Source organism: Anas acuta, chromosome 10 (assembly GCF_963932015.1).
Source record: "Anas acuta chromosome 10, bAnaAcu1.1, whole genome shotgun sequence".
Lineage (NCBI taxonomy): Eukaryota > Metazoa > Chordata > Aves > Anseriformes > Anatidae > Anas > Anas acuta.
Genome location: NC_088988.1, coordinates 20,492,827 through 20,503,054, shown reverse-complemented (window position 1 = coordinate 20,503,054; position 10,228 = coordinate 20,492,827). Strand labels below are relative to the sequence as shown.

General features: G+C 38.4%; 1 long non-coding RNA gene across 1 annotated transcript; it reads left to right on the top strand.

The window, feature by feature from the left end:
* The first annotated feature begins 225 nt into the window (after positions 1-225).
* Positions 226-8,844, top strand: LOC137862060 (uncharacterized). Its single transcript, XR_011100042.1, has 3 exons — positions 226-514; positions 4,345-4,415; positions 7,230-8,844. It is a non-coding gene; the product is annotated as an uncharacterized lncRNA (long non-coding RNA).
* The last annotated feature ends 1,384 nt before the right edge of the window (positions 8,845-10,228 follow it).

Below are 10,228 nucleotides of genomic sequence, written 5' to 3'. Positions count from 1 at the left end.
TTTAATTTTGCTAAGATTTTTTTACTTCAGAACTCTTATGTGCCAAATGGAACATACAAGTACTCTATCTAAATAGTGACAACCTAGACCAGTAAACTGCACTGTTACATGAGTGAGGGATTAACTGTTGCAAATGTGTGGGGGCATGAAGGTAGCCATGAGGAATCAGCAATCCTTCAGAAGAATATTATTCCAAATTGACTTTGCTTGTTCCTTTGCAGGTAGCCAGCACTGTTCACATCACATTACAACAGCATGCTTACGAGCTCATCAAGAGAAGACTGTAGTAGATCATGTGCCTTGTAAAACTGATGCTTCAGTGCAAACATACAAAGGATGTGCCTGGTCTGAAGAGTTGCTGAGAATGTCACAGAGTCCTGCTATGGCTTGTGGCCCATTTACTGTCCATGGATTCATGCACCCACTCATCCCTCCAGCCACCTGTCCTGCAACATTTTGATGTACGTACCCAGAAACTGCTGGTAGGATGGCAGCCATCAGCTTCCAAAGCCAGGTATTATTATTATTATCATTATTATTATTATTATTATTATTATTTCCTTTTAACAGGAAAATTGTATGTTCTATCCACTCTACAGTCTAAATCAAGCTGCAGGATGCTAATAAAAGAAGTCATGACTCACAGATTAAATTTCTTCTGTATTAGCCTTAAACTTGGTGGTGAGATTTATCAGAGCCTCAGATTCTTAGCTTTAAACAGAAAAAGTATTCCAGATCAAATTTTGATAACATATCTACTGTTGTTCAACAGCATAAGAAAAGCCCCGAAGTGCAAGAAACTTGAATCACCTGGCCCTGAACTTTGCTTATACCATGCCAAAATATTGTTATCTATCATATTTGGCACCTTTCTTTATCTGACAGTTCACAATTAATTCAGCTGCCAGGCCTTTTCTAATATCCTGTATTCTACTGGAGTTTAAAAAGTCAATGTCTATGCTTTTATTAAGGTTCAAAGAGTTTAATTACTATTTATGACCTTAAAATAGTATTGAAATTTTAGCTTTCCGAACATTAATTATACAATGCATAATTAAATCCCAGGAGTACTTTTAAGTGACATTTGTTGGGTGTTATGAATCAGACCTTGTGGCTGCAGGGATCTGAGGACAGCAGCAGGCTTCAGCAGGATAAACAGGGAGAGCCACTGGTCCCATGGCACGTAGCTGGATGGCAGCAGGAAGACTGCACAGATCCACCATGGAGGGGATGCATGCAAGTCAATTTCCATTTATATTCAACTACATTGTGGAAAAGACTTTGTGTGTGAATGTCTCCATGATACCACTCACTAAGGTAGACATAAACATAATTATTTTCCTTAGAACTCAGATATATACGGTCAGAACAGTGCTAAAGGGTATCCTTAGCCAGGGGAGACAGGCTCTCTAAATCATCTTTGTTTTAAAGCATCATGTGTTATTTCAACTATTAATGAAAATACACTGGTTAATGTTATTTAAAATGCATTTAGTATAAAGGCTGCATATGAAACAATGTCAAAAGGAAAACAAAAATCAGAATAATCATAAAAGCCAGCTTTCTTGGAGAAATATTGCATTAGATTTATGAAAGAAAGGCAGGCTTGATATTTTATGTTTAGAGGATTTTAATGAATAAATGCTATTCCTATTTATTATTTACTACTTTCAAAATTTAATGAATAGTCCTGGTGATAATTTCTTTATTTCTGTATTTATAGAAATACAGCATTTCATACATACTGAACTGTGTTATTATCTACACATGTTCTGCCTTTCTGTAAATACAGAAATTTGGTGTTTGCCAGCAGAACTATTCATTACAATTTGAAAGTGGATAAATAATGAATAGCAATGCCATTTCTTCATTAAAATTCTACAAAAGGAAAATATATATTCGTTATTCCTTTCATGAATTTGGCCCATTGAAGGTTCATAAATAATTGTGCTTCACAATTGTGTCTAATTAGCAGTGAACTTAATCCACTGCATCCAAAAGCCTGAAGCAAAGAGAGGGATTTTTTGTTGTTTTATTTCTCACTCTCAGTGGCAACTGTCTAATTTTCCAAATGCACCTTTGCTGATAACACAAAATGACTCATCTTCAAAGATCAGTTACGTGTATACTTTTTTGCCCCAGATCTGCTCTTTTAAGTACCGCGTTCATAACCACTGTCCTCATCGCATTTAAGACAAGCTCAACAGGAAATCAGCAATACAGTAGTGAATAAAAAAATCTTAAAAATACTTCTCAAAATACTCAGAGAGGCTTGTTCTCAAATGTGAGCTTTCCTGAGTGCCGTGTTACTGTAGGAATTTCCCTCCAATAAATAGCACGTATGTCCTGGAGTAAGCTCAAGCAGCAGCAGCAGCTGTGGTGAAAACCTTGTGCCCAAGGTAGGCTCTTCCCAGGCAGCCTGGTAGAGTACCATCACACAGGCAGTACCGCAGCCCATGTTCTTTCCCTGCACTGGCTTCAAAATCAATATACAAAATAAACTGACCATATTGTTAATGAGCATTTCCCCAACAATGCACCCTGAAGAGCCGTTAGAGAATGATTTATATTTAGCCGTCCCCCTTTGCTGTATAGTCTATTTTACTAGTGACTGGATGATGTAAAATAGAGCCAGACATATTAAATGTTGCATATTGTTCGGCTTTTGGTATCCCTAGTTTCTGTGGTGCTTATTACATGCCGATATAGCTGCTCCCACTGAGATTCCTAGGCATGTTTGATAAAAATCCTAAATGCATTGGTTGTTTTTGTCTCTTTTCAAACTAGTTAGTTGCCAGTAATGCTGTTAGCTTTGTTCTTTGTACATTTTCAGCAGTGCTTAAGCCCATACTTTAACTGATTTGATGTTATCTGATTCCTAAACCATCGCCAGCTATGAAACATCTAAGTCTGTTATGAATAGTCGTTTAAACAACCAGTACTTCTTTATGAGACGCCAGCAGGTTATTTGATTATATTACAATCACATGCCTTGCAGTTGAACTTTACTGTTGCCAATGAAAAGCAGAGGAGGGGGAGAAGGAAAGGGAAATGAATCTTTGCTTTTCTTGGTGTCCTTTGTAACTCATACAACTCAAACAGTAAGGACACTAGACAATGTCCTCATTGAATTTATGCCATCAAACTATTTAACACAAAGCATGATATATTTTTAACTGGCCTTGTCTTAGAAAACAAAGACAGACTCCAACAGATTTCTTAAGTGAAAGCCTCTTGTATCACAGCTTCAATAAAATAAACATCTCTCTTGTTTTTCCTCTTTATCCTTTACGAAGACCAAAGGAAAGACTAAAGACAGGCTCCCTGATGGAACAAATTTAACTAAAATAACCATAGCCTGGTTTTAGAAATATATCAACTCCTTCCAAATGTAGAAAATAGCAAAATAAATGCTGTTTTGTCATCATAATTCAACCCTGAGAAATTCATGTCCTCCTACAAAAAAAAAAAAAACAACACAACAACCCTATGAATTAAAATGATCAGATCTTTCAACATAAGTGCTAGAGAAAGTTATGTAGGGAAAGGTCAGGTATTAAATACAGAGGCAGGTTTCCATTCCCAGTGCTGCCACAGACATCCAGAACGACACCAGGCAAGTCGGGGATTTTTTAGGTACCTGCCCCCCCCTAACAAAATCTATAGCCATGAGTTAAATCCTGATGGCTTATAAAATGCATCCAGAGAGTCAGGCACAGAGAATAATAAGTGAAAAGATGCCTAATATAACATAAATCTAAAAAATGCAGTCACCCTTGGGCATAATAAAATGGGCATAATAGTATTCTCCTACCTCACAGAGTTCTATCAGCATATATTTACAAATGCATAGGTTCATAAAGACTACAGAAACAGTTTTGGAGACCCTTGTGTTATGTCACTGTCACTGAACAAATCCTGGCATTGCCTGTCCCTGGCACGAGTAGTGTGTGAGCTTAGGATGTGCCAGGAAAAGTGCTTATAATTTACTGCTTTCCCAACTTAATGTTTAAACGTTTTTGTTTTGTTTTGTTTTGTTTTAAACTCAGCACTATTAGTCCATCCATAAGAGTGCAAGAATCATATCTTGGGATCTAGTTGGCAAGAAAACCATAGTGTTTCCTCATGTTTTTTCCATGGTCCTCACACTGCAGCATTCTTTAAGTGTGGGAGTTATCTGGAGTACCTTAGAAACCTGAATTCAGCAACATGGATTTGGTGTTTGTCTTTCTGTCAGGCCTCTGAACAAAAAAAAAAAAAAACAATGTCTAAATGCTTGGCATTGTCTAAATTCTCAGAGCACAAATTCATATGTCTTCACTTATACGTCCTTTGTGTCCACAGACATCTGCAAAGTGGTAAAATATCTGCAAAAGTGATTTCCCATCTGAACACGCTGTGACCTGGATGCACATGTAGGTATATTGTTATAATTTTTGCAACCTAGGTGCAGAGAGTTGAAAATATGCCCCTGGTGACCAGTCATTAACGAAACTGAAATGAGGACAGCTTCATGTAAGAGGCTTTCTGAATGCCTTGAAATATACTCAGCATATTTTAAATAGCTTTAATTCTACAGTACTTTTAATATAACCCTTTAAACATGAGGGAACACAAAGGGAAGGTTAATTGGAATGGCTAATTAAACATAGTGAAGTTAAAGAACTGGAACACTGGGATTTTGTTTTGATATTTAGCAACATCTCATAACCCTAAGGACATTGATTTAGCCTAAGGTCTGGTATCTTTATAAATTGCAACATAGCCTGGAGCCTCAAAGGAGAGAGAAAAAGGGTCGAGTGCTTGTAACAACAGATTCCCAAAGGAGCCCTGATAACAATTATAACCAACATGATTATTTGTGTTACTTAAAAAATAAATCCATCTCTCAGGTTTTAGTCATCTTCTACTGATTAACATGAAAACAGTGAGACAAAATCTGCAACAAAAGCACATCAGATCCCAGGATCCAAAGGACACAAATCCGTATGTCAAGACTACCCTGCGTGGCTCTGCAGCCACGAACTACATTTTGCCCTGGATAATCCCAGTACAGTCTAAAACATTCCCCAGATGTGTCAACTACTAATAAAAAATAATGCTTCTCTGGACTTCCTCAGTGGTCTTAGAAGAACTTTCAGGGAGTCCGGGAAGTGTAGTTACACTTTTTGTATAGCAGGGAAGATGAACAACACCATACCCAAGTCACAGCTGGCAGAGAGAAATATGAAAGAAGTGATGATGTCCAGATCTGCTCCTCACTGTTGAAGTGCCTGTGCCTTGTGTTCTGCTGTGGTTTTTATGTCAGCATCACAGACAGCAGAGCAGAAACTACCCGAGAGCACTACCAGGTTAGAAATGGTGGCGCCATACCAGTGGGATCATCTGCCTTACAGTTTTTCTGGGTTTGGGACCAGCTTCACTTCCATACAAAGCACAGTGCAGGAATGTGTGCTGGACAACAGCCTGGTTGCCATGTCTCCTGCTATTAAACCGGGAGCACAAATCAAAGTTGCTGAAGCTCTGTTAGCTTTGTTCAGTGAGCTCCACTGCTGTGAGAGTTGTCCTTACTACACAAAATAAAAGTTTGCTTTAACAAAGGTGTCCTGATGGCCTGCCTAGACATAGCTATAGGCTGCTGAATGCTAAAAACAAATGGAAGGAGTTGTTTCTAAATGTTTTCTTTCCTTTTAGCTCACTGAGAATTTCCTACAACAGAGCACAGTTCCCTCAGTTCACATTTACCTTACCCGTTTCTGTATCACCAAAAGTGAGATCCTAACCATACTTACACTACCCTGTGTACCCAGTGTGAAAAAGAGTTAGTATCTGTTACCATTATTCACGTGGCTGATGCAAAAGTGTATAATCTTTTTAGGAATGCTGACTTCTATTAATTTACAGATACAGTGATCAGATTACTGGATTATTAATGGCATGAGCATGGAAGAGTAATGAGCTATATGAGCATGTTGTTTTAGTTTAGTGGTCGGACGGAAAAAAACAGGAGTGTGAAGGATACATATAAAACCTCCTGTATCCAAGCATCAGTGATTACCTTCCTCGTGCTACATCCAGGCCCCACCAACGTGATGCATATATTTTGCCCAGACTGGGAAAAGATTAGTAGGTTTGATCCAATGATCTAGACAGGACAAAAAGAAACCTGACAAAATGAAGCCCTTCCTGGACTACTATGGAAAGATAAGTGGTGGTGCTCTGTGCTCTGCACGTATAAGAGAATTTTATGATGTTAATCAACCTTAAAACCAGCATCATTCTGCCGAGTTCCTGTTCTGATGGTCTGTTTCTACCTTTGTGAAGTCATTAAGCCATGCCGGGATGGATTGGACCACGTGTGCTCTTCTGTTGGGAAGAATTAGGTTAAGTATTTGCCTCAGATATCTCCAAATCTTGCAAGTGTCAGATTATGGCTTTTGCCCTGCTTTTATCCTGAAACTGTTTAAGGAGATCTTGGCCAACAAGTTCCTTTCCCACTCCTACATGAGTCGCACCTAGTACACCCTGCTTATGAAAGATCAGCACCAAAACAAAGAACGGCAAAGCATGGCCTGGCATTCTCACAAATCTAATCCTCAGCAGCATCATCTGGTTTCATTGGAAGACCGCTGGGGTCAGCCTCACAGTGAAAGCAGAAAATCAGGTCTTTGTGCTTCCTTGAACTCTGAACATTTGGATTTGGGTCAGCTCTGTGAGGCCCATCACCATCTCTGCAAGGAAGATTTGCTGACAATCTACCTACATTTAGATCCATAATTCCGGTTTCATGAATATAGAGGCAACATTAAATGATTGTATGAAGTTGCAATCCAGCGCTAAAACAGTTTGGAACAAAAGGTATTCAGGCACCAGATACATCTATGAATTCACTGCTTTCATTAATACTTGCAGAATGCTTGAGAGTAGAGAAGGCCTTTATGCACTATATGAAATATTTAAATGGAAACGTATTGCCAATAATCAAATATTATGCTCCAAGAAACCTAAATGCAGTCTAAAAATTGAGAATGCTGAGATGGCAAATAGCTTGTTCTTTATTTATTGCAAAGTTTTGTCATAGCTTTGCAAAAATATCTGTGAGAAATGTGAATCCTGCCTGCAAAATTCAGCAGGAAAGGGCCACTTCCCAGCTGTCTTTGTTGTCCATTTAGGGGGAAAAAAATGGTTTTGCAATGATTACTTTCACTTTTTTCCTTTTTTAATTTCAGAGGAGAAGATTCTGCCCTTAAAGGGTGGTGCAAGTCCAGAACTGCTCTGCTGACTTCACAGAGGTGTAAATGAGAACAAAAAAAAGACAATTACTTTTAAATGGATTAATCAGGGCAAGTTAAAAAATAAGAAGAAAATTCTGTTCCCATTTTATACTCAGGTCAGAAATTGGGGGTTTGTTCTCCTTGTTTGCCAGTGCTTCAGAAATAGGAAATAATATCTGAGAATTCTTTTTTCTTTCTTGACAAAGAGCGCTAGTCAAAAATTGGGAACCAGATGGCTGCTTATATATATTTTTTTTTTTTTTTTTATTTACTGCAATACTAAAGCCACCATAAAAGAAGCAAAGTTGAACAGACAGAGCTAATAATATAATCATTCAAAACACCTGCAAACAGTGCAGATGGGCAATTTCTGTCTGCAAAATCATCAGTGAAAGACCGCCTTCCCATATGGGCAAATCTAGCTGCCTTAGAGCTTCCTAAGCTCTGTCCCTTACCTTAAGAAAACCTGCATTGAGCATATGCAGATTTTTTATAGCAGAGCAGAAGTGTCTGTATCTGCCTGTTTGTTTTAGTTAAATACAACTTACCACACTGATAGCCTTCTATCAGTGTATTTGATTTGCCCATCATATGTCCCAAAAGTGCAGAAACCCTGAAGCAGTAAGGCAAACAGCTTTTATTCAGGCAGAACATTTGCAATTGTTAATGTGTATTAACAAACCACCAGCACACAAGTTTTATTCCTTTATGTAAGCAAACAGCTACAGGATCAGGGCTGCTGTTGCTGGGGTGTGTGACCACATATGTCTATCTTACATGTGCATGAGTTTAATATTGGGTGACAAAATTATTTTCCCCCTCATTAAAAGAAATAAATCCTCCTTCTGCCGTCTGTTTGGCATGTCACCCCCAATGCTAACATGCACTGAGATGTGGGAAAGAACCAGGCCCAGGGTGTCCTGGAGATGATGCCACCCATCCCCGGTGAGGCTGGGCTGGTCGTGTAATGCAAGATCCATTTCACTCATGATCAGGCATCACAGCAACTCCAGTCCTCATCCAGCAGTAGCCCCCAGCTACAGAACCGAGTTGGAGCGGCGGCAGGAATGTGGATGGCTTTGCACTGAGCATATTCCACCATCAGCCCCTGGGACCCCCACCTCCCCACACCATCCCCGCCCATGTAGGTGAAATGTTCAGCTCTGATACCGGTATTACATTTGAGTCTGCATTGTTAAGAAGCCTTCACACTTAAACTTCAGTGTTTTACATGAAAGTCTTACACATAAATTTGATTTTTCTCCAGGATACATGATGTTTAAAAAAAGATAAAAAAGTGTAATTAAACACTGCAAAAATGAAATTAGCAAGGATGTTCCAAGCCAAGCAGATCACCTGTAGTACTACTTTATTCAATGAATTCACCCTCTGTTGTGTCTTTGCTCTCTACACAATATAAAGAAAGCACAGATCTAACACTTTTTTATTTTAATACTAGCTGTGTACAAAAATAGAAGGCGTAACTACATTTTTACATTGCTCTTCTTGTTAGGTGTGGGCACCCACACCAACTGCTAAATAAAAAAAAAATGATTCTTGTTCCAGAATATCTATGAGATTACTTTGAAATGCCTGTTGTTGGTTATAAGTATTGTTTCTATTTTTTTTTTTTTTTTTTTAATCCAGAATGGTCACAAAAGCAAGCTCCGCTGAAGCACAACTGGTGGGGGAATCCTAACATTTTTTTATTTTATTTTATTTTATTTTATTTTATTTTATTTTATTTTATTTTATTTTATTTTATTTTATTTTATTTTATTTTATTTTATTTTATTTTATTTATTTTATTTTATTTTTTTCCCCTCCTCTTTAAAAAACCAACCAACGAACCAAAAACTTAAAATAACCGTATCGGCACAAGTCTGCAGCCAGGACATCACAGCGGGCTGTAAGCTTGGATCTGGCTGAGGCAGGGACCTTCTGCCCCTCTGTGCGTAAGGAGCTCATTGCCATGGCAGGGCCTTAGATTTCATTTTCTTCAAATATGTGCACTACTTGGAAATTTGCTTTGTGTAAACACTTTATGGCAGTGAAATGCAACTTCTTAAATAGCCAGTGATAGAAAGTGAAGGGAACAGAAACCATGCTACAAGGAATGCAACCATTCACAGAAAACACTGCACATTATGTACCTAGTTCTGGGGAACATCATCATTAGCACACCTCACCAGGATGTATGGCATTAGTAGCTCATATCACTGGTTTAAAATAACTATTTATAAGATAATATGTCATAGGAAGGGAAGGAGTGGGGAGTCCAGGTACAGAAGGACCCAATATCTGCATTATATATCAATACCATCCTGCAGATAAGCCAAGTCTGCTCTCTTAGCAAGAGCTTGGGAGACTGCAGCATTTACTATGCCAGCTCATGTAGGAGGAAAAAGAGATGTAAAGCCTTTGCCAGGGTTTCCTATAGAGCAGTAGCTCCATTATTATCATTAAGCATCTTCCTTTCAAAGTTTCCTGGATTTCCTAAATGTAACATTAATTTTAATAATTACAAAACCAAGAATACTGCTTCAATGATCGACTGTGTTCCCTGTTTTCCTCCAAGCTAAAACTCTGCTTTCATGTAATACATAAAAGAGCAATATTGCTCTGATGAACTGAGACACATGAAGTATCTAATTAACATTAAAATATTGTCTCTTGTCATTAGCTTCATTTGCACTTTAAGTGTCAGTTCTTGAGAGAGAAGTTCAGAAGCAATGACCTGGCCCTTGCATTAAAAAAATGCAAGACGGAAAAAAGGAAAAATTCCACTGCAACATACCATGTTATAGATAAACAGAGCTGTGTTCATTTGTACCAACACTCAAAACAGGGCTCTCTAAAGAGGAAAAGTCCTTCCTTTCGTTCTCTTGGATCACCAGCTACTCTCCCTGCCCTGTGCCAACAGAACTCAATTCAGCCACCAGAGGGGCAGGGTT